Source organism: Aquarana catesbeiana, linkage group LG10 (genome assembly GCF_042186555.1).
Source record: "Aquarana catesbeiana isolate 2022-GZ linkage group LG10, ASM4218655v1, whole genome shotgun sequence".
Taxonomy (NCBI): Eukaryota; Metazoa; Chordata; class Amphibia; order Anura; family Ranidae; genus Aquarana; species Aquarana catesbeiana.
Genome location: NC_133333.1, coordinates 214,922,600 through 214,944,264, shown reverse-complemented (window position 1 = coordinate 214,944,264; position 21,665 = coordinate 214,922,600).

The following is a 21,665-nucleotide window of genomic DNA, read 5'->3' as shown; positions in this document are numbered from 1 at the left end:
ACAGTGGCAGCGTTTTGCATAGTGGCAGCGTTTTGCATAGTGGCTGCAATTGATGGCACAGTAGCAGAGTTTGGCACAGTGGCAGCATTTGAGGGCACAGTGGCAGCATTTAATGGGCACAGTGGCAGCATTTGATGGGCACAGTGGCAGTGTTTGGGCACAGTGTCAGCATTTGATGGGCACAGTGGCAGCGTTTGATGGGCACAGTGGCTGTGTTTGATGGGCACAGTGGCAGCATTTGATGGGCACAGTGGCAGCGTTTGATGGGCACAGTGACAGCGTTTAATGGGCACAGTGACAGCGTTTGGCATAGTGGCTGCAATTGATGGCACAGTGGCAGCGTTTGGTACAGTGGCAGCATTTGAACACACAGTGGCAGCGTTTGAGCGCACAGTGGCAGCATTTGAGGGCACAGTGGCAGCCTTTGAGGGCTCAGTGGCAGCCTTTGATGGCACAGTGGCTGCAATTGATGATTTTTTTTTTTTTTAATTTTGCGCCCCCCAAAAAATTTTGAGCAACAGCCGCCACTGAGGCTGAGTGAGGCTGTGGCTGTATTTTTTATTACAGAGCACACAGCATTACAGCACATAGATAGCATTAGTGTATTTAACTGCTTGATGGGCTTATTTTGGGCCTGGCTGGTTCACATGTATGTGTTTTGGCGGCCCACATTTGCGCAGGCACAGCAGCTTATTCATTTGAATTGGCTGCCATGCCTGCGTTTCCTGCAACAAAAAAATGGGCATGCATCATGTAATAGGCTGCGCACACCTATGTCCATCAAGCAGTGAAATACAGCATTGTCTGTCCATTCTGCTTTTGCACCATGTGACTTGCCTGCAGTTCCTGCACCGGCAAACTTGCTGCCTTTTTAGATGTTTAGGCCACGCTTTTAAAAACACAATGCGTTTGTGTGTGCAGGAACTGCAGGTAAGACGCATGGTGCAAAAGCAGAATGGATTTCAAGGCCACTGCATTTTTAAAATGCTGCATGCACCTTTTTTTTTGCAGGAAACGCAGGCATGGCAGCCCATTCAAATTAATGGGCTGCTGTGCCTGCGCAAATATGGGCCGGCAAAACACCTACATGTGAATGTGTGATGTGACAGTGGCTGCAATGTAATTGGGGTGCTGTGAGGTGTAAAGGGGCACTATGACATGAAGAGGACTCTAATGTAATGGGGGCGCTGTGATGTGTAAAGGGGCACTATAATGTGATAATGTCTGCAATGTAGTGGGGCGCCGTGATGTGAAGAGGCTGCAAAGTAATGGAGTGCTGTGACATGAAAGGGAACTGAGGACACTGTGGGACTGCTGTGAACGGGGTCTGCAAAGTTTTTTTTTTTTTTTTAGATAATTCTATGTGTGTGTCTGTTTTTTGAGATGTTGGGGTGAAGAGCAAAATTGCATTGGGGGGGGGGCAAAATAAATGTTTGCCCAAGGCCCAAACCATATTAAAGACGGCCCTGCCTTGACCTCAAACCAGGGAAGTGCATGCCTGGGGTCGGCAACCTGTTGATCGCAATCTGGGCTTGCTGATCCGCTATCCCAGAGCATCAGAGTGCATTGAGCCGGCGCCGACAGTGGAGGAAGCAGACGACCACAGCAAGACCAGGAGCCGCATAAGCCGATGTTTCCTCTGTAGTGTTACCATGTGCATTTCGCCTGGGACCTTTCTAGCAGCCTGAAGAGCGATGCCAGCAGAAGCTTAGAGGAAAAGAAGGTCAGTGTATTAAATAACATATATACTTCGCTTTTGCAATGGGCATATTAGCACCTATAAGGGGATTAACAACTATTAGGCTGCTTTCACACTGATCCATGGGTGCAGCACAGTGCACCTGTGGCTTTCCTGTGGGCAAGCCATAGATTTCTATTATATCCTGCGGGTTTAGTGCGCTTTCTGAAAGCGCACCAAATCTCCTGAAGTGCACCATATCCACAAGATATAATAAAAGGTTGCGCACCCCTGGTTTATGGGATGTCTTTTTTGAGGATTATTGCTGTAAACGTGAACTGAAGGAAAACAATAGGGAGTGGGATACTCAAAAAAAGCTTGACTCTAAATGTAGGCTGAGGACTCTTATCTCTATATCAACAGCACAGTCAGTACATTCACAGCTGAAGAACCATGAACAAAAGGGTTTTAGCACAGTTTAAGTAGAACGGGGCAGTAGTCTAAAACCCTCTCAGCTGAGAACCACAAACAATCTTGAACAAGTTTAGGGCTAACTGGAGCAGTCACTATCCACAGCTGGGGGCCGTGGAGACTGCAGCGCAGTAATCAAGCTCTACTCACAGACCTGAGAGAGAAATCCAGAATTTCAGGGTTCTGTTCATAGCACAGAGTAGTCCAGCAGCCAGTCCTGGATGGCTCCAGGGGCAAGCAGCCTTCCAGAAGTGTCAGCAGTCCATCCTCAGGTAGTTACAACCAGGCACCAACTAACTCCTCTGCCCAGGCTCCAGCCTATTTGTCCCCTTCTCTGACCACCTACTGGGCACACCTCCCCAGGGATTGGTCAGAGGGTAGTAAAGTTTCAAGTTGAGGATTTGTATGTTCCCACCCCAAGCGCTGGAAGTTTCTCAACAGAACTAGGGGGAAACAATCAATCACACAGCCTGTGGAGCCACAGCAGACCAAAGCAAGACAATCCAGCTCCTCTTACTACAGAGCGAGCCAAAAACTTAATTTCTCTAGCACTTAACTAGGAGAGTTCTACACTTAAAAGCTACATCATCCACCTATTAGAAAAAAAAATACACATATATTTGCAGAAAGAAAATGTGCATTTATAGTTTTGTTTTCATAGGAGCCTGCAAAACATTGCACCTGCAATCAGCGGGAGCCCACCCCATTTGTCCCTTCCTCCACCTCTCTGCCAGCATAATGCCATGGTCTGTCGGGGGTTAGTAGGCCTGTTAAACCCAAAATGAGAGGAGTGTCAGCCCAGGCCAGACACCCAAGTGACAAGTCTTCCCCAATACTTGTAGAACACTGGCACTGTTGACATGCTTTAGCTGGGTAGGGGCTGTACCGGATAGTAGCTGGACTAGCACAGCAAATATTTGTCTATGCTTGCTGTAGTTAGGAGCTCCCAATTACACATTTCCATGTCAGGGGAACAAACAATACGGCACACGCACCATGACATCATCCATACTTGCCAACAGTAACGGATTGCCCAGGACAGTCACGGGAATTAGGCCAATGTCCCGTTCTGAGCCTGTCCTGGGCAGAATCCAGAAAATCCGTCTCTGTCACGGACAGCAATGCTAGTAAGTGAGGTCGGAGCTCAGGTGGTGCTGGGCAGAAAAGCTACAGCGGTGAGTCCTATAGAAAGCTGTCTGCTGACTGTCCTGTGCAGAAACTTTTGTGTGCCTTTTCCCCCCACTGTCCTGTCTCAGGGTCTTCCCTCCCGGCAGTCCGGAACAGCTCAGCTCTGCTCATAACCCCCCTCGTATTTATCCCCCCCAACTCTGCTTACCCACCTCTTCTCCATCTCCACCCCAACTCTGCTCACCCCCCCTCTTCTCCATCCCCACCCCAACCCCCTGCCCTACGTACATTCCCTATATATTACCACATTTTCCACTATGTAAATTGTCTCAGACTCAAACCACACCCCATTTAAGCCACGTCCAATAATTAGTATAATTTAAATCACGCCCATTTCTGTTGCAGTGCTCTATGCACCCAGCTCTAATTAAAAAATATTCCGCCTACAGGAAAAAAAATGTCCCTAAAAATTTTTTCAGACTGTTGGCAACTATGCATCACCCTGAATCCAATCTGCCCCTTTTGAACACTATTACTGTGACTGTTGCTCAATACACAATTACCAGCCTGCACTGCTCTCCAAATGTATCAAGGAGCAAAGGTGGAAACTACCACATGTCCCACCACAGAAGCACTCACCACTCCTTGCTGTAGGCCCAGAAGGCCCAATCTTCACCTCTCATGGTGGGCATGATCCACAGGGCCTTCAGGGACTTAACTCACCTCCAAGTGGATCACTGCTCTGGACCTGTACAGCACCCTGCCAGCAAAGTCACTGGATACAATGTACCTTGGAGATTGCTGCCTGCAGCATCTAGTGCCAACCGGCAACAAGAAAGGCTGTACCTAGGGTTGCCATCTGTCCAGGATTCACACAAATCTGTTACCGTCCAGGAGCTGCGGGAGGCTGTCCGTGGGCAGGGGCGATTATGTCAGCAAGAGCAATTTGGCCACACCCACTGTTTGCCGCAGTGCGCATAGTGCACCACATTACTACTCTCCTTGGGGCACCCAAAGGTGTCCAGGGTCTTTTATAATTCTATAGCGTATACTATGAAAATAAAAATTGGCCCTGTGCCGCTAAAGTGTTTGGGTTTGGCTTGAAGAAAAGTTGGCAACCCTAGCTGTTACCTGCTGTTTCATGCAAGGTCTGAGTACAGTCCCTCTTGTCCAATCAGAGAATGCATTGAATTTGTTTTTAAAAAAAAAATACAAGGCATTAGTTGAAAAGGATGAACAAAGTGGCAACTATATATGAAAGGCAGTGCTTGAGCACACTAAATACCATCCAGTTAGAGTTTGCATCTACTTTCAAAGCATGGTTTTGTAGTAGTGAGTGTAGTAATGAGAAACCCTTATGCCCTGTACACACAATCAGATTTTCCGACAACAAATGTTGGATGTGAGCTTGTTGGCTGAAAGTCCGACCGTGTGTATGCTCCATCGAACATTTGTTGTCTGACTTTCCGCCAACAAATGTTGGCTAGCAGTTTCTCAAATTTTCCGCCAACAAAACTCTGTTGTCGGAATTTCCGTTCGTGTGTACACAAGTCCGACGCACAAAAGTTCATGCATGCTCGGAATCAAGCAGAAGGAGCCGCACTGGCTATTGGACTTCCTTTTTCATGGCTCGTCGTATGTGTTGTATGTCACCACGTTCCCATGTTCATAATTGTTGGCCAACATTTGTGTGACCGTGTGTAGGCAAGACAAGTTGGAGCCAACAACCTTCGAACAAAATGCCACGGTTTTGTTGTCGGAAGGTGGGATCGTGTGTATGGGGCATAAGAGGACTTGCTTTCAGTGTCTTTTGTAAAGGTAATCCAAACTGCAGCATGCAGCAGTTAGGGGGCGCAACACCAATGACGCAGCACAAAACCAGACCTGAGATGTGAAAAGCCACCTTGCCTGACATGGGCTGTAAAAAAAAATCTGTGTATCTTGCTAGCGGAGTAACTACTTCCATGCACATTGTGTGTGTGTGAACAGCTGCAGCCAGCAGTAGCATGGGCAGATTTGTACCTTGTATAAAAGAACGGCTGTTGCCATAATTGTTCGCATGTAACTGCTCATCTGAGCGATTACCTGCAATTATCGCTCTGACCGTCCCTGGACACAGGTGGTTTGCATCTAAGGACAGCAGTTCTGGCCGCACATAGACAGGATGCAGCTAATTGTCCAGTCTGTATGTGGTTAAAGCATAGACAGTGCTGCTGCACTGCATCCAGGTGCTGAGCTTAGCCACATCTGAACATTACAATCGAGCCGCCTTTAGCCCCCTTCTGAATGAGCCCTAAATGTGTTATTTCAGAAAGGAACTCACAGTATGAGATGAACAAGGCCTAATGCAGTTTATATACAGAATGATTTCCCATCTATAGCTTATGCTTGAAGTCTTTCACATAAATTACAGAGGAATACGTTAACAGCTAAAATACTAAATATTTCCTGTTACAATGAAAAAGACAACCGGTTACATTCAGAAAAGAAAATAAAGATAAATGAGGTCAGTTGATATTGAGTAATGCTGGCTGGCGGACCAGAGTTTCTGTCTGAATAATGGAAACACGAATATGCTGCGTGTGGTAGGAAGCCGCTTTTCATTTACCGACTTCCTGGTAATAATGCAATGATGCAGAAAACCCCACACTTCAAACAAACGCCATAATACAGGGCTTGACAAATTTGCTTTGAAATGCTAGGAGCCATCTTAAAAAGTTAGGAGCCAGTTTTTTTTTTTTAAGCACTTGCCTACTGGCCCAGGCCAATTTTCAGCTTTTAGTGCTGTCACATTTTAAATGACAATTGCGTGGTCATGCAGCACTGTAAATATATGAAATTGTTATCATTTTTTTCACACAAATAGAGCTTTTTTTTGGTGGTATTTAATCACCACTGGGTTTTTATACTTTTCTACAAAAATGAAAAAGAACCGAAAAAAAAAAACAAACAAAATTTTTTTTGCAAATAGGTAATTTTTCTTCTTTACTGATGTGCGGTGATGAGGCTGCACTGATGGGCACTGATAAGGCAACATTGATGGGCACTGATATGCTACGCTGATGGTCACTGATAGGTGGCACTGATGGTCACAGATATGCTGCACTGATGGTGCTGCACTGATGATCAGTGCCCTGATTATCAGTGTAAATGTCCCCTGTCAGGATAGCCGGTTATCGGCTTTCGTTTCCTCGCGCTGTGTTTGTTTACATGTGACCAGCTGTGATTGGACACAGCTGATCACATGGTAAAGGACCGCTGTGATTGGCCCTTTACCATGATCTATGATCAGCTGTGTCCGGAGGGGGGCGTGGTTATGGGAGGACATCAATAGATGCCCCCCCCCAGAACTGGACGACCACACTGTAGCCATCTTTCGGCTATAGCGTTGGAAGCGGATGCGGACAGCTGACAAAAGCCCAGGTGACAGGACGCAATTTCTAGTCAACATGGTGACCTGACACCTGGGATTTGTTGAGCCCTGCCATAATATATCACTAAAACAAGCAAAAGATGCCCAAAAATGCTCTTCAAAAATACTAACTGTATCCATACAAATATTCAATGTAGCCATTCTATAGGAATTCAAATCGGAAAAACCATGGCAAAACTATATGGCCAAAAGTTTGTGTACACCTGACCATCAACTACGCATGAGTTTGATGGATATTCCAAAACCATGGCCATTAAAGCTGAATTCCAGGTATGAGCTTTATTGCATAGCTAGCCATATAACATATTTACATTGGTCTAGTTTGGACCAGTGTAAATATGCACACACAGGACCAGTGTAAATATGCATATTTCATATCTGAGGAACCACTGGGGAAGCTCAATTTACTGGGTCCTGTGTGAGTGGCTTCCTTTCGGACCACAAGGGGTTGCTTACTTGGCACTGCCATTTAAAGAATGCCTTGTGTTTTTTGAAAGAGCACAAGGTATTCTCTGATTGGAAGGAGTAGAAAGGAGGGGTGGTGACATCACAATTTCCATCGCATCCAACCTATTTATATGTTCTGTGAGTGCCAAGTGAGAAACTCCTCTGTTCAGTGTGTAGAAGGAAGCTCCTCACACAGGACCTGGAAGGTCACGGCTATCACTGTAGTAGTGCTGACTACTACAGTAATTGTCAGCTTCACCAGAGGTCCCTCAAGTATTAAATATCTTTACTTATCTCACAATATCCCACTGTAGATCTTCACTCACTGAGCTCCCAGTCTCTCACTAGACTTCCAGATCCCAGTCGTCACTGGATCCCCTGAGCTCTTCCACAGCAATCTCATTGTATACTCTTCAAGTGTCACCCCCGCTATCCTGCTGGGTCCCTGGCTTGGCACTGGCTGATGCTTTCCCACTTCTTCAGTGTCCCTGGCTTTTGAGAAGACTGCTCCGGTACTTGCTTCAGCTTACTCACCGTAGTCCTCGATAACAAGGTGGAGGGTCCCTTAGTGGCGACAGCTTCCCCTTTACCACAACTGGTTCCCAGCTGGCTGAACCTTCTCAACACGATTGGTCTCCAATCCTGCAGTCCCAACCCGCTGCTTCTCCTGCTCCTGGATAGGCCTCAGGCAGCCTAGCAACCAGGTGACCCCGGAATAGGCCTCAGGCTTTCGGCCTAGCAGTCCAGGGCGACATAACCAACGTCCACCAAGACAGCCGTCCAGGTGGCACAGAACCCAGATCACCTGACTCCACCCAAATAAATAGGTTTTCCCAGCAGGCCAAGGGACTACAGAAAGCCCCACCAATTGGCTGAGATACCCATCCATTCGTGATCTGACCTTGCTGAGCCCCTGTCATTCTAATGTCACCAGCCACAATGCCACCTAGTGACAGAAGAGAAAAGGCCCAGCAATTCCAGTTAGAGGGGAATCAATTGATCTTCTAACAATTAACCAGGAAAATGACCTCCTGGCAAACTAAATTTATTAGCAGCCCTGCCTAAACACCAGGGTGCTACAAATGTATAACCTATTGCTTTGTGTCTGAATTATATCTGGTGTAATGACTAAGACATGCATTAGTAGCAAGCATTTCAATGCCATCTTATAATTTAAGGCTGGGTTCACACCTATGCGAATTGGATTTCCCCGCATCCAATTCACATAGCAGGAGAATATGACCGGCTCTCTATAGATCCGGTTCACGTGTCTCTGGGGCGGCTGCGGAGAGCACTGCACAGAAACGCTGTGCGTCTTTGCCTCCGGTTCAGGGCCCAATTCAGGCAAAGATTCTGCCCTGATTTGTCCCGGAAACGGAGAACAGGGACGGACAGCGTAGCTGTGTGAGCCAAGGCCAGTTTAGTGTGAATCGAGCCTTATGCCGCGTACACACGAGCGGAATGTCCGTCAGAAAAAGTACGATGGGAGCCTTTCATCGTATTTTCCGACCGTGTGTATGCCCCATCTGACTTTTTCCGTCGAAAATTCTGATGGACTTAGATAGTGATAGTGTTCTAAATTTTTCTGACGGAACTAATTACAGTTGGGAAACCCGCTCGTCTGTATGCTGTTCCGACGTACCAAAAACGGCGCATGCTCTGAAGCAAGTACGAGACGGAAGCTATTGGCTACTGGCTATTGAACTTCAGTTTTCTAGTCCCGTCGTACGTGTTGTACGTCACCGCGTTCTGGATGGTCGGAATTTGGTGTGACCGTGTGTATGCAAGACAGCTTGAGCGGAATTCCGTTGGAACTCCGTCGGAAAAACCTTCAGAGTTTATTGCGACAGGAAAACCGGTCGTGTGTACAGGGCATTAGGCTTTATTAAACCAATAATAGTTGTGTGTGTTCTTTTACACATTGCACCTTTCACATTCAAGATGCAATCCAGTCTGTCCAATATTCTGTATACTTTCACATATACAGATATCCCTTTCGTGATTTCCCTGATCCTGCCATATCCAGGGAATCTGTATATGAAAAGGAAGGATTAATATATCTCTAGCTGCTGTGTGTGATATTGCCCACACATCAAACCTACATGAGGATTATTTTATTTCCAAAGAAGTTAACTGGAATATCTCCTGTATGACTAACTTGCTGCAACAGTCCTGCCTCCTACATACCATAGGTCATATTGTCCCATTATTGTACCTAATGTTTCCATAAATAATTCCTTCAGGGCACAAAAAAGATTTATACACACAAATATACACATATAATATAAGCTGGCATCAAAATTCTAAATAGCATAAACCACCCTAAAAATGATTCAACACGTTCTGACATTAGCAGCCTTTCCAGAGGTGCAATATTGGATCCATATTGCATGTGCATACCATAGACAAAAATAATGTGTCTGAGTCTAAAGTCAAACTAAACCCCAAAAACTGCCATCATTGGGTCTCTGTGCTTCTCTATATAATACAAACAGATCATGGTTGGTGGGAGAGGCCACTCTAGGCAGTGATGTGATGAAGAGCCTCCATAACTGAAATAACTAAAATCCAAAGATTGAAAGGGGTGGGCCAGGGACAGTCGGGCCAGGGACAGTCGGGCCAGGGACAGTCGGGCCAGGATATCCTTCAGCCAGGAAATGAGGAGGGCTCTATCTGGCTTGCTGCACCTTCGAATGCACTTTGTGAGAAGCTCACAGTGTGCAGTGAAATCAGAGTAAGTTGTTTCTATGTAAGAGAGAAGCCTCTGCAACTGTGCAAGACTGAAGGGAAGGCTGGAGTTCAGCTTCAACCAGTAAAAAAAGTGTCTTTTTTTTAACTTTGTAAATACCCCCCCTTTGTCCTGGAGGGATTCTGTACAGAGTCTCTAACGTGCCTGACCAATAAAACGAGGATGTCCCTGTCTCATTCATCTGAGGTCTGCAGTAAAATGAATCTTCCCCATCCCTTCTCTTCCCCTCTCTATACCCATCCATATTCTTTCACCTGCACACTTCACACAACAAACCCTGCTATTTTTTACTTTGCCGTGCAAAGCTTCTACCCTGTCAATTCTTGACGCCAGCACTGCTAATTTGGCATCGGCTTTTAATGTACATCTCCTAATGCGCCTCCTGTCATTAAGGCATTTCAAGCGTGTTCCGTGTGGGTTTATTTTCGAAAAAAAAAGAAGACATTGTTGTGCACAACGTATGCGAAAGCTGACGGCTGAAAACCTCAGAGGTTAGGCGGTTGCGAGGAAATGTTCATTATATTATATTTGGTTTATCAGGGATTAAGGCAAAGGCTCATATAATTAGATTCCACATTGTAGCTACATTTACTAAGTTGTAGGTTTTATTCACGTAAAGATAGAAATTATTTAATCAAAATAAAGTTGCTGAATCAATTACGGAATATTTATTAGCGCTGGAGTTGTTTTGCATTAAAATCCCAGCGCATTTGAGTGGGAAGATTAATTATGATAATGAGATAAGCGAGCGGCGTAATAGCGGCCTAGTCTGAAGACATACTAATGACTCGCTGGATAGAGAAAAGAATCAGCAGGTAAGTTTTCATGAACTATAATTCAATGATAACAATGGCGGGAGGAAAAAAGACAGCTTGTTTAGCTTAGTTGGCTGAAATGAGCTTGTAAGTGAAAGAAGTGTTAAAAAAAAAGAGGACTGTAGAAACATCAGGATAAAATCTGGGGAAGCATGAAGATGTGTTCTTGCCAGTAAATGGCACTCTCCATGGTAGGTTGGGTACATATCATGCACAAGGCAGCCACAGTTGTAGGTACAGGCCAGTCATAATAGAAATACACAGAGGACATGGCTCAGAATGCGGCTCAACAGCATGCTTTTACCACCCCCAACTGCAAGTCTAAATAAACCCTTAAATAGCACAAAATCATATGAAGAGAAGCTGGAGTCCCAAACAGAAGAATGTGACAGCTGTGTAAATTCCCAAGAAGAAATTAAAGTTATAAAATGTGTATGTGTGTGAAAATAACTATTTAGATAGATATATATATTTATTTACCTGGTGAAATGCACACAGTTAGTGCGTTATAATGCCCCGTACACACGGTCGGACTTTGTTCGGACATTCCAACAACAAAATCCATGGATTTTTTCCTACGGATGTTGGCTCAAACTTGTCTTGCATACACACGGTCACACAAAGTTGTCGGAAAATCTGATCGTTCTAAACGCGGTGACGTAAAACACGTACGTCGGGACTATAAACGGGGCAGTGGCCAATAGCTTTCATCTCTTTATTTATTCTGAGCATGCGTGGCACTTTGTCCGTCGGATTTGTGTACACACGATCGGAATTTCCGACAACAGATTTTGTTGTCGGAAAATTTTATATCCTGCTCTCAATTTTTGTGTGTTGGAAATTCCGATGGAAAATGTGTGATGGAGCCCACACACGGTCGGAATTTCCCACAACAAGGTCCTATCACACATTTTCCGTCGGAAAATCCGACCGTGTGTACGGGGCATAAGAGTGTGTGTCCAGCAAGACTCTTCAGTCACATAGATATACGGAGCAATTAACATATAAGAAAACCTTTCACTCCTCATATAAGCTTATGTTTGAATATGTTTTTTTGTAAAATGAGATGATCAGGGCTTCGAAGGATATTGATTGATTGTTTAAGTAAGTATTGATTAGGTAAAGCTTTCTTATGCCGTGGTCTACACACAGGCGGACTTTTCGACCGAACTCGTCCGTCGGAACGAATCCGACGGACAATCCGATCGTGTGTGGGGTTCATCGGACTTCTGACTGACCTTTTCGGTCGAAAATCAGACGGACTTTAGATTTGGAACATGTTTCAAATCTTTCCAACGGATTTGAGTCCGGTCGAAAAATCCGTTCATCTGTATGCTAGGCCGATGGACGAAAACCGACGCTAGAGCAGCTATTGGCTACTGGCTATCAACTTCCTTATTTTAGTCTGGTATATGTCATCACGTACGAATCTGTCGGACTTTGGTGTGATCGTGTGTAGGCAAGTCCGTTCGTTCGAAAGTCCGTCGGAAGTCCTTCAAAAGTCCGTCGGAAAGACCGTCGGACCTTTGATGCCGAAAAGTCTGCCCTTGTGTACCCGGCATTAGGCAGGTAGCCACATGTCTCATTTCCTCACATATACCAAAATTAAGAGAATTTAGGACAATAGGTGGAGCCATGCAAATCATTCTTTTATGTCCCCATAGCCATATGTACTGTACATCCAGATTTGCTGCAAATAAAGCCTAATACGGGGGTCAGCAACCTGTCGATCGCGGGCAGGCCTTCTTTTGCTTGATGACCCCAGAACCTAAAGAGGAAGGGCAGCACTTAATTGAACCGATGGGCTGTATTTTCCTCCTCTCCTTCCCACAGACATTCAGCAGCTGCAGGGAGAAAAATACAACCCATCAGTTCCACTAAATGCCGCCCCTCCTGAACCTGATCTTTTTTCTGTTGCCCCGTGTGCGCTCTGTGCGCTTCCGGCTTCCCCACTCTCCTCCCCCATGGGGGATCGTTTCAGAATGTAGAACGGTGGAAGAGGCTGGTAACTGTGTAATTTACCGGCCCCTTCCTCTTCTGAACGAACGCAGTGTGTGATCAGTATAGTTTACTATGCTTCAGTTTGTGAATGAAGGGGAAGAAGCCCAGCACAGAGCACTTCATTCATTGCCCAGTGCAGCTGAGGCTGTAGAGAAGGGCACTGGGGAATCTCTGTCATCAGTAACTTTGTGTCCCAAAAGTGAGACATCAGGGGTCTGCTTAGATCCAATGGAGCTCCTATAAATACCGTATTTATCGGCGTATAACACGCACCCTAATTTTAAGAGGGAAGTTTCAGGAAAAAAAAACATATTTTTAAAATAAACAACTTTGAAGCAAATAAAGGGTCAGTGCCCATCAATGTCCATCTGCAGCCTGATTAATGTCCTCAATGCAGCCTAAAAAAAGTCCTCAATGCAGCCTGATCAATGCATCAATGCAGAAAAATTGTGGGAAATGACTGCGCTAAACCAAAATCTGTGAAAAAAGCTGCAAACACTCAAACAAATTCCAAACAGAATAAAGGAATACAATGTAGCGCTTAAAACGCTAACTGAAATATATATATACATATATATATATATATATATATATATATATATATATATATACGTGACATATAACCAAGGTGATGAACAAACAAAAATCCAATGCTCACTGTTGTGAACTGAAGAAAAAATTAAAAAATAAAATTTAACGAAAAATTCCCATCAAATACACAATGGTGAATCCTCAATCAAAATGTAAATGGTGTAGACAACCTAAAACTGGCAGTGAAGCTGTGGAATGTGATAAAATCTTGTGTCATAAAAGTATAGATGGGTACTCTTACCCAATATGGTGGACCCACTTACCGGCGGTAGTGGGTCAATCAGGCTTGTGTGGGCCTAATGCCTCACAGTTTAGGTTAGGCAGGAAAGGGATCACTTCAAACAGGATATGACCACTCTTCAGTGGCGATGGTCTAGGCAAGGTCCCTCAATCCTTATGATTCTCCAATTTATGATGAAAACCTCCACTCAGTGGGAGAGCCCTCTGGTCTGTGTATCAACCCTCTACAGGCTGATATATTTATTATATATTTCTAGGTTTTCCTTATTATTTAGTTAGGCCTTGCTAGTTCATTTCTTAAAAAATAAAGTGGTGCCGAACCCGGTGAGCTCTTTGAGCTCTTTCAGGTAGATGATCACCTCTTAAAGGATCTCTACCCCTGGCCTAATATTATTGAGTCATTTATTCCAAACTGCATACAGCTTTTTTCAGGCTATTTTGCTATCAATGCATGGAAACCATGTCTTCTAAGGGGCAAGGCTTGGGACCCAATAAGATATTTAATGATGTGTAGTCTCCTTTATTGGGTAGTCTCACCCCATGGGTTGCTAGAGGGTCAGAGTGTGCATCATCTTAGTTGAATAAGAGATATATAATATAGCCTCAATCTCCGCAACATCTCCAAGATACGCCCCTTCCTAACCAATGTCACCACAAAGCTTCTAATCCACTCCCTGGTCATCTCCTGCCTCGACTACTGCAACTCCCTCCTCATTGGTTTACCTCTAAATAGGCTATCCCCACTTCAGTCCATCATGAATGCTGCTGCCAGGCTCATCCACCACACAAACCGCTCAGCGTCTGCTACACCCCTCTGCCAATCCCTCCATTGGCTGCCACTCAGTCACCGAATTAACCTCCCTGGCGGTATGATTATTTCGGATTTTAGGTGCTGAAAGCGGTACAATTATTTTGCATGGAAATTTGGCGTTTTATATTGTAGGTCTGTAAATCTTAACAATAACACACTTAAATCTGTCCAAACCAGAGTCTAGTAGATATCCCGGGTATGATAAAGTTTGAAACACAAAAACATAAATTATAATATAATAAATAAAAATAAATAATTAAAAAAAAAAAAAAAATAGTAATAAAATAAATTTCCCCACAATTCACTATCGCTCAATTCTGCAAGTGTTCTAATTTACTATCGCTGTTTTCTAGCTGGTCTAAAGCCACTTTTGACGTAAAGGGACACTTTTTGGTTGCTATGGACAATCTCCAGTTTCCAGGCAGAAAGAACAGTGTATATCATGTAAAACTGCATGCAGGGCATAGGACAAAGCACTGGGGACAAAAGGGATGTGAAATAATTTCATACAGTACTGTAATCTGTAAGATTACAGTACTGTATGTGTTATGATTTTTACTTTTTTTTTAATTTGCCGCCAGGCTCCGCCCCGTGCGTCGCGCCGCTCACAGGGAACGGAGGCTGGCACGGAGAGGCTTCGGAGGAGGACGGAGCCCTCGGACACTGCGGGGGACATTGCAGGATCCCGGGGACAAGGTAAGTAACGCCGCCCCAGGATCTTGCAATGCGATCCCGAGTGTGGCTCGGGGTTACCGCTAATGGGACTGAATTTTAACCCCGAGCCACACTCGGGAAAACCGCCAGGGAGGCTACATTCAAGATACTAACTATAACTTACAAAGCCATACACAACCTGGCCCCCAGCTACATCTCTAACCTAGTCACAAAATACCAACCTAATCATTCTCTTCGCTCCTCCCAAGACCTCCTGCTCTCAAACTCCCTTGTCACCTCATCCCATGCTCGCCTTCAGGACTTCTCCAGGGCCTCCCCCATCCTCTGGAATGCTCTACCCCAATCCGTCCGATTTTCTCCTACTTTATCCACTTTCAGACGATCCCTGAAAACTCATCTCTTCAGAGAAGCCTATCTGGCCCCCACCTAACAACTGTACATTTATCTTCTCAATCAGCACATCACCCACAGTTATTACCTCTTGTATCTTTTGACCTTCCCTCTTAGATTGTAAGCTCTAAGGAGCAGGGCCCTCTGATTCCTACTGTATCAAAGTGTATTGTATTTGTACTGTCTACCCTCAAGTTGTAAAGCGCTATGTAAACTGTTGGCGCTATATAAATCCTGTATAATAATAATAATAATAGCCAAAAGTAGGGGCGTATCATGAAATAAGTGGGCCCGTGGGTAAGATAAAAAAGTGGGTCCTAGTCATTGACAGAAAAAACATGCAGCGCACAACTCAAAATGTGAACGTAGCATTTATTTTGGGCTAAATATTGGGCGGAGCTTGAAGGGGGTGTGGTTTATTAGAGTGTGAGATGACTTGCAGAATTCAGTAATGTTAAATAGGGAATGTACAGTGCGGAGTATACAGCAGTGGGTAGGTGAGGGGTACGGCGTGTATGGAGATTGGTGGTATGTGCAGGAGAGGAGTACGGTATTCATGGTAGTAGGTAGCATGTGCAGAAGAGGAGTATGGAGCGTATGGTGGTGGGTATTATGTGCAGGGAGAGGAGTGCGGAGTGTATGTAGGTGGGAATAATGTGCAGGTTGGGAGTAAGGAGTGTACAGCGGTGGGTAGTATGCGCAGGGCGGTGTCAGTAGGGCAGTGGACGGTGTCAGTAGTTCTTTATTTTTATTATTTAATTATTTTTCACAATTTAAATTCTTTAGTATTTTTTTTTTTCAAAATGTTTCTTGGGGGGCAGTGGATGTTGTCAGTAGAGCAATGAACAGTGTCAATTTTTTTTTTTTTTTTACAATTTTATTTTTTGAATTATTTTTTAAAATGTATTTTTGTATTAATTTTTTTCACAATGATTGGGGGTGGGTAGTGGACAGTGTCAGAAGGGCAGCGGACTGTGTCAGTAGGGTAGTGGACAATTGTCAGTAGTCTTTTGTTTTTATTAATTTATACATTTTTTACAATTCGGTTGTTTATTATTTTTTTTAATAATTTTTTAAAATATTTTTTTCACAGTGCTTCTAAAGAAGGGGGTGAGGGGCAGTGGACAGTGTCAGTAGAGCAGTGGATGGTGTCAGTATGCCGTTTTTTTTTTTTAAATTTGATTTGTTTTTAAAAATGTTTCACAATGCTTTTTGGGGGAGGAGGTTTGGGCAGTGGACAGTGTCGGTAGGGCGGGGGTTTTGTTAGCATTTATTATTTTATTTTTTATAATTTTTTTACTATTGCAATTTTTTTTATCAGCCCTGCCGGTGGGCTTTGGTGAGATATCAGAAGTCTAAACAGACCCCTGACATATCCCCTTTGAGACAGAGAAAGGGACTGAGGACACGGATTCCCCAGTCCCTTTCTCAGCAGCCTCAGTATTAAAAATGAATGAACAGGAGACAGAGGCTCCTGTTCATTTGTAAACTGAAGCATAGTAAACACAGTTTACTATGCTCAGTTATCACAGGACACAGGGGTGATCAGTAGTGATCGCACACTGTGTTCAATTTGGAAAAGGAAGGGGCCAGTAAATGACATATAACGTTTCGGAGCCACACAGGGCCCCTTTATCAGGCAAGTGACCTTGCCTGATGAAGGGGCCCTGCGTGGCTCTGAAACATTGCCTTATGTGTACCGTGTGACCATGCACCAACTGCTCAACAGTTTTTGTTTTTTTTTTTATCTTTAAGTAAGGATTGTCTCTTAATGCACCAGCAGACTATCTTATGTTTACCTTGGTGCTAGTACCCTTACTGGACTATGACTTGAGTCTATATCATTGCCCATTTGATCTTGATGTTATTGTTGGTTTCCATTATCTCCTGACAGCTCAGCATTGTACAAGCAAATTTTTTGTGTATTGCTCTTTTCATTGAAAAGAATCAAAACGATTGAAACAGAAACAAGGCGTAGGTATCGTGTATTGTATCTGTCTAACCAACAAGGTACAATACTGTACTACCTTTACTACTATAATGTAGTGTTATTTAATGTTTTTCTTACATGTACAGTGTCATGAAAAAGTATTCACACCCTTTGACATTTTCCACATTTTGTCATGTTACAACCAAAAACGTAAATGTATTTTATTGGGATTTTATGTGATAGACCAACACAAAGTGGCACATAATTGTAAAGTGGAAGGAAAATGATAAATGGTTTTCAATTTTTTTTTTTTTACAAATAAATATCTGAAAAGTGTGGTGTGCATTTGTATTCAGCCCTCTTTACTCTGATACCCCTAAGTAAAATCTAGTGGAACCAATTGCCTTCAGAAGTCACCTGTGTGTAAAGTCCACCTCTGTGTAATTTAATCTCTGTATACATACAGCTGTTCTGTGAAGCCCTCAGAGGTTTGTTAGAGAACCTTAGTGAATAAACAGTATCATGAAGGCCAGAACACACCAGACAGGTCAGGGAAAAAGTTGTGGAGCAGTTTCCGCCACTTGCCGCCTGCCCTATTACAAAATGACGGCGGCAAAGTGGTTTGATATTCCTGACCGGACGTCATATGACGTGATCAGGATATCGAGCCGCTGCGCGCCCCCGGGGCGCGCATCGCAGCGATCGTTGTTGCGGGGTGTCAGCCTGACACCCTGCAACACCGATCTAGGTAAAGAGTCTCTGACGGAGACTCTTTACCATGTGATCAGTCGTGTTCAATCACGGCTGGTCACAATGTAAATAGGAAGAGCCGGTCATCTGCTTCCTCGATTGACTGCTCTCCTGACAGGGGGGGTCTGTGCTTAATGTTTATCAGCACAGCCCCCCCTCGGATCCTACCCAGGACCACCAGGGAAGCCGCCCAGGACCACCAGGATGGCCACCACACTGGACCACCAGGTATGCCCCCTAGACCACCAGGGAAATACCAATATGTGCCCAGGCAGCTGCCAATCTGTGCCCAGGCAGCTGCCAATCAGTGTTCACTCCAATGTCTACCACTGCCAGTGCCACCAGGGATGCCTATCAGTGCCGCATATCAGTGCTGCGTATCAGTGCCCATCAGTGCCACATATCAGTGCCCAGCAGTGCCGCCTATCAGTGCCCAGCAGTGCTGCCTATTAGTGCCGCCTATCAGTGCCCATCAGTGCCCAGCAGTGCCGCCTTTCAGTGCCCATCAATGTCGCCTATCAGTGCCCATCAGTGCCAACTAGTGCCACCCAGTGCCACCCATGAGTGGCCATCAGTGCCGCCTATCAATGCCCATCAGTGCTGTATATCAGTGCCACCCATCAGTGCCGCCTACCAGTGCCCATCAGTGCCGCATATCAGTGCCCATCTTCAGTGCCCGCTCATTAGTGCCACCTCATCGGTGCCGCCATATCAGTGCCTGTCAGTGCCGCCTTATCAGTGCCCATCAGTGAAAGAGAAAACTTACTTATTTAAAAAAAGAATTAACAGAAACAAAAGCAAAACTTTTATTTTTTTCAAAATTTTCGGTCTTTTTTTTATTTGTTTAGCAAAAAAATAAAAACCACAGAGGTGATCAAATACCACCAAAAGAAAGCTCTATTGTGGGAACAAAATGATAAAAATTTAGTTAGGGTACAGTGTTGGATGACCGCTGAATTGTCATTCAAACTGCGACAGCACTGAAAGCTGAAAATTGGTCTGGGCAGGAGGGTGTCTAAGTGCCCGGTATTGAAGTGGTTAAAGCAGAGTTAGGTTATAAAAAAATATCCCAAGCTTTGAACATCTCACAGAGCACTGTTCAATCCATCATCTGAAAATGGAAAGAGTATGGCACAACTGCAAACCTACCAAGACATGGCCGTCCACCTAAACTGACAGGCTGGGCAAGGAGAGCATTAATCAGAGAAGCAGCCAATTGGCCCATGGTGACTCTGGAGGAGCTGCAGAGATCCACAGCTCAGGTGGGAGAATCTGTCCACAGGACAACTATTAGTCGTGCACTACACAAATCTGGCCTTTATGGAAGAGTGGCAAGAAGAAACATTGTTGAAAGAAAGCCATAAGAAGACCTGTTTGCAGTTTGGGAGGAGCCATGTGGGGGACACAGCAAACATGTGGAAGAAGGTGCTCTGGTCAGATGAGACCAAAATTGAACTTCTTCTGAACACACCATCCCCACTGTGAAACATGGTGGTGGCAGCATCATGTTGTGGGGATGCTTTTCTTTAGCAAGGACAGGAAAGCTGGTCAGAGTTGATGGGAAAATGGATGGAGCTAAATACAGGGCAATCTTAGAATAAAATATGTTGGAGTCTGCAAAAGACTGGGGCAGAGGCTAACCTTCCAGCAGGACAACAACCCTAAACATACAGTGAGAGCTACAATGAAATGGTTTAGATCAAAGCATATTCATGTGTTAGAATGATCCAGTCAAAGTCCAGACCTAAATCCAATTGAGAATCTGTGTCAAGACTTAAAAATTGCTGTTCACAGACACTCTCCATCCAATCTGACATAGCTTGAGCTATTTTGCAAAGAAGAATGGGCAAAAATGTCACTCTCTGGATGTGCAAAGCTGATAGAGACATCCCCAAAAAGACTTGCAGATATAATTGCAGAGAAAGGTGGGGCTGAATACAAATGCACGCCACACTTCTCACATATTTATTCGTAAAAAAATTTGAAAACCATTTATCATTTTCCTTCCACTTCACAATTATGTGTCACTTTGTGTTAGTCTAACACATAAAATCCCGATAAATACATTTACGTTTTTGTTTGTAACATGACAAAATGTGGAAAATTTCAAGGGGAATGAATACTTTTTCAAGGCCCTGTATCTCTCTGTATACAATATTTTTTAATTTGTGATTATATACACAATTCTCTTTGCTTGGTGACCATCAAGAACCTATAGGAGATTTTTTTTTACCGAATAAATTAAAACTCCATTCAAAACCAATGATCATTCTACAAATTCATCTTCTTCTCATGGACTGATCCTTTATAATATAATTGAAAAGTTATCCCTCTATTCCATGTTTTTACCTGTTGATCCAGACAGTGCTTGTGATAATGCCCTACCTCCTGTGGTGAGCCATGATCAGTAATGCAACACTAATCAGAGGCGTTGTAGGCCACATTAACACCGTGGCCGTGCTAACACTCCCTCCGCTTTAGCTCTATCACCTTCTCCCCTCTCCAATAGACTCTGCTCAGCACCGGGGAGAGCAAGAAGCCCAATCAAGGTATCAGCAGTCACATGACCATAGTAAAATGTTAAAACGAACGCTAAAAATTATTTTAATTGCTGGCAAGGGCTATTAATACTTCACACTTCATTATCATTATGTACTTATACTTGCCATTCACTTTAATAACCTTATAATTTTTATGTGCGTATTATCAATAATCATTATCTTACAGAAAGATTTTGTAAAATCTGATTAACCACTTGACGACCAGCCGCCGTCATTATACTGCGGCAGATCGGCACGATCCCGTGAACTGTCGTAGCTGTACGTCGGTCCCCTTAAGCGGGATAGCAGGCGCGCGTGCCCGTTGCACAGCAGGGGGTGCCGATGCTCGTGACCTGCGGTCGCGATGACGGCCGGCCACAAACGATCGCGGGCATGAGAGGCAGAACAGAGACACGTGTGTGTAAACACACACATCCCAGTTCTGTGAGGAGAGGAGAGAGAGATCGTGAGTTTCTACAAGCTGGGAACCACGATCTCTCATCTCCTATAGTCAGTCCCATCCCCCACAGTTAGAACACACACACAGGGAACGCAGTTAACCCCTTGATCGCCCCCGAGTGTTAACCCCTTTCCTGCCAGTGACATTTACACAGTAATCAGTGCATTTTTATAGCACTGATCACTGTATAATTGTCAATCGACCCAAAAATGTGTCAAAAGTGTCCCATGTGTCCGCCATAATGTCGCAGTCTCGATAAAAATAGTAGATCGCCGCCATTACTGGTAAAAAGAAAAATAATAATAAAAGTGCCATAAATCTATCCCCTATTTTGTAGGTGCTATAACTTTTGCGCAAAACAATCAATATATGCTTTTTTGCGATTTTTATTACCAAAATATGTAGAAGAATACATATCGGCCTAAACTGATGAAAAAAATAGCTTTTTTAAAAAAAAAATGGGGGCTATTTATTACAGCAATTTTTTTGGGGTACAGCGTCGCATGACCGCGCACTTGTCAGTTAAAGCGACGCAGTGGCGTATCTCAAAAAAATG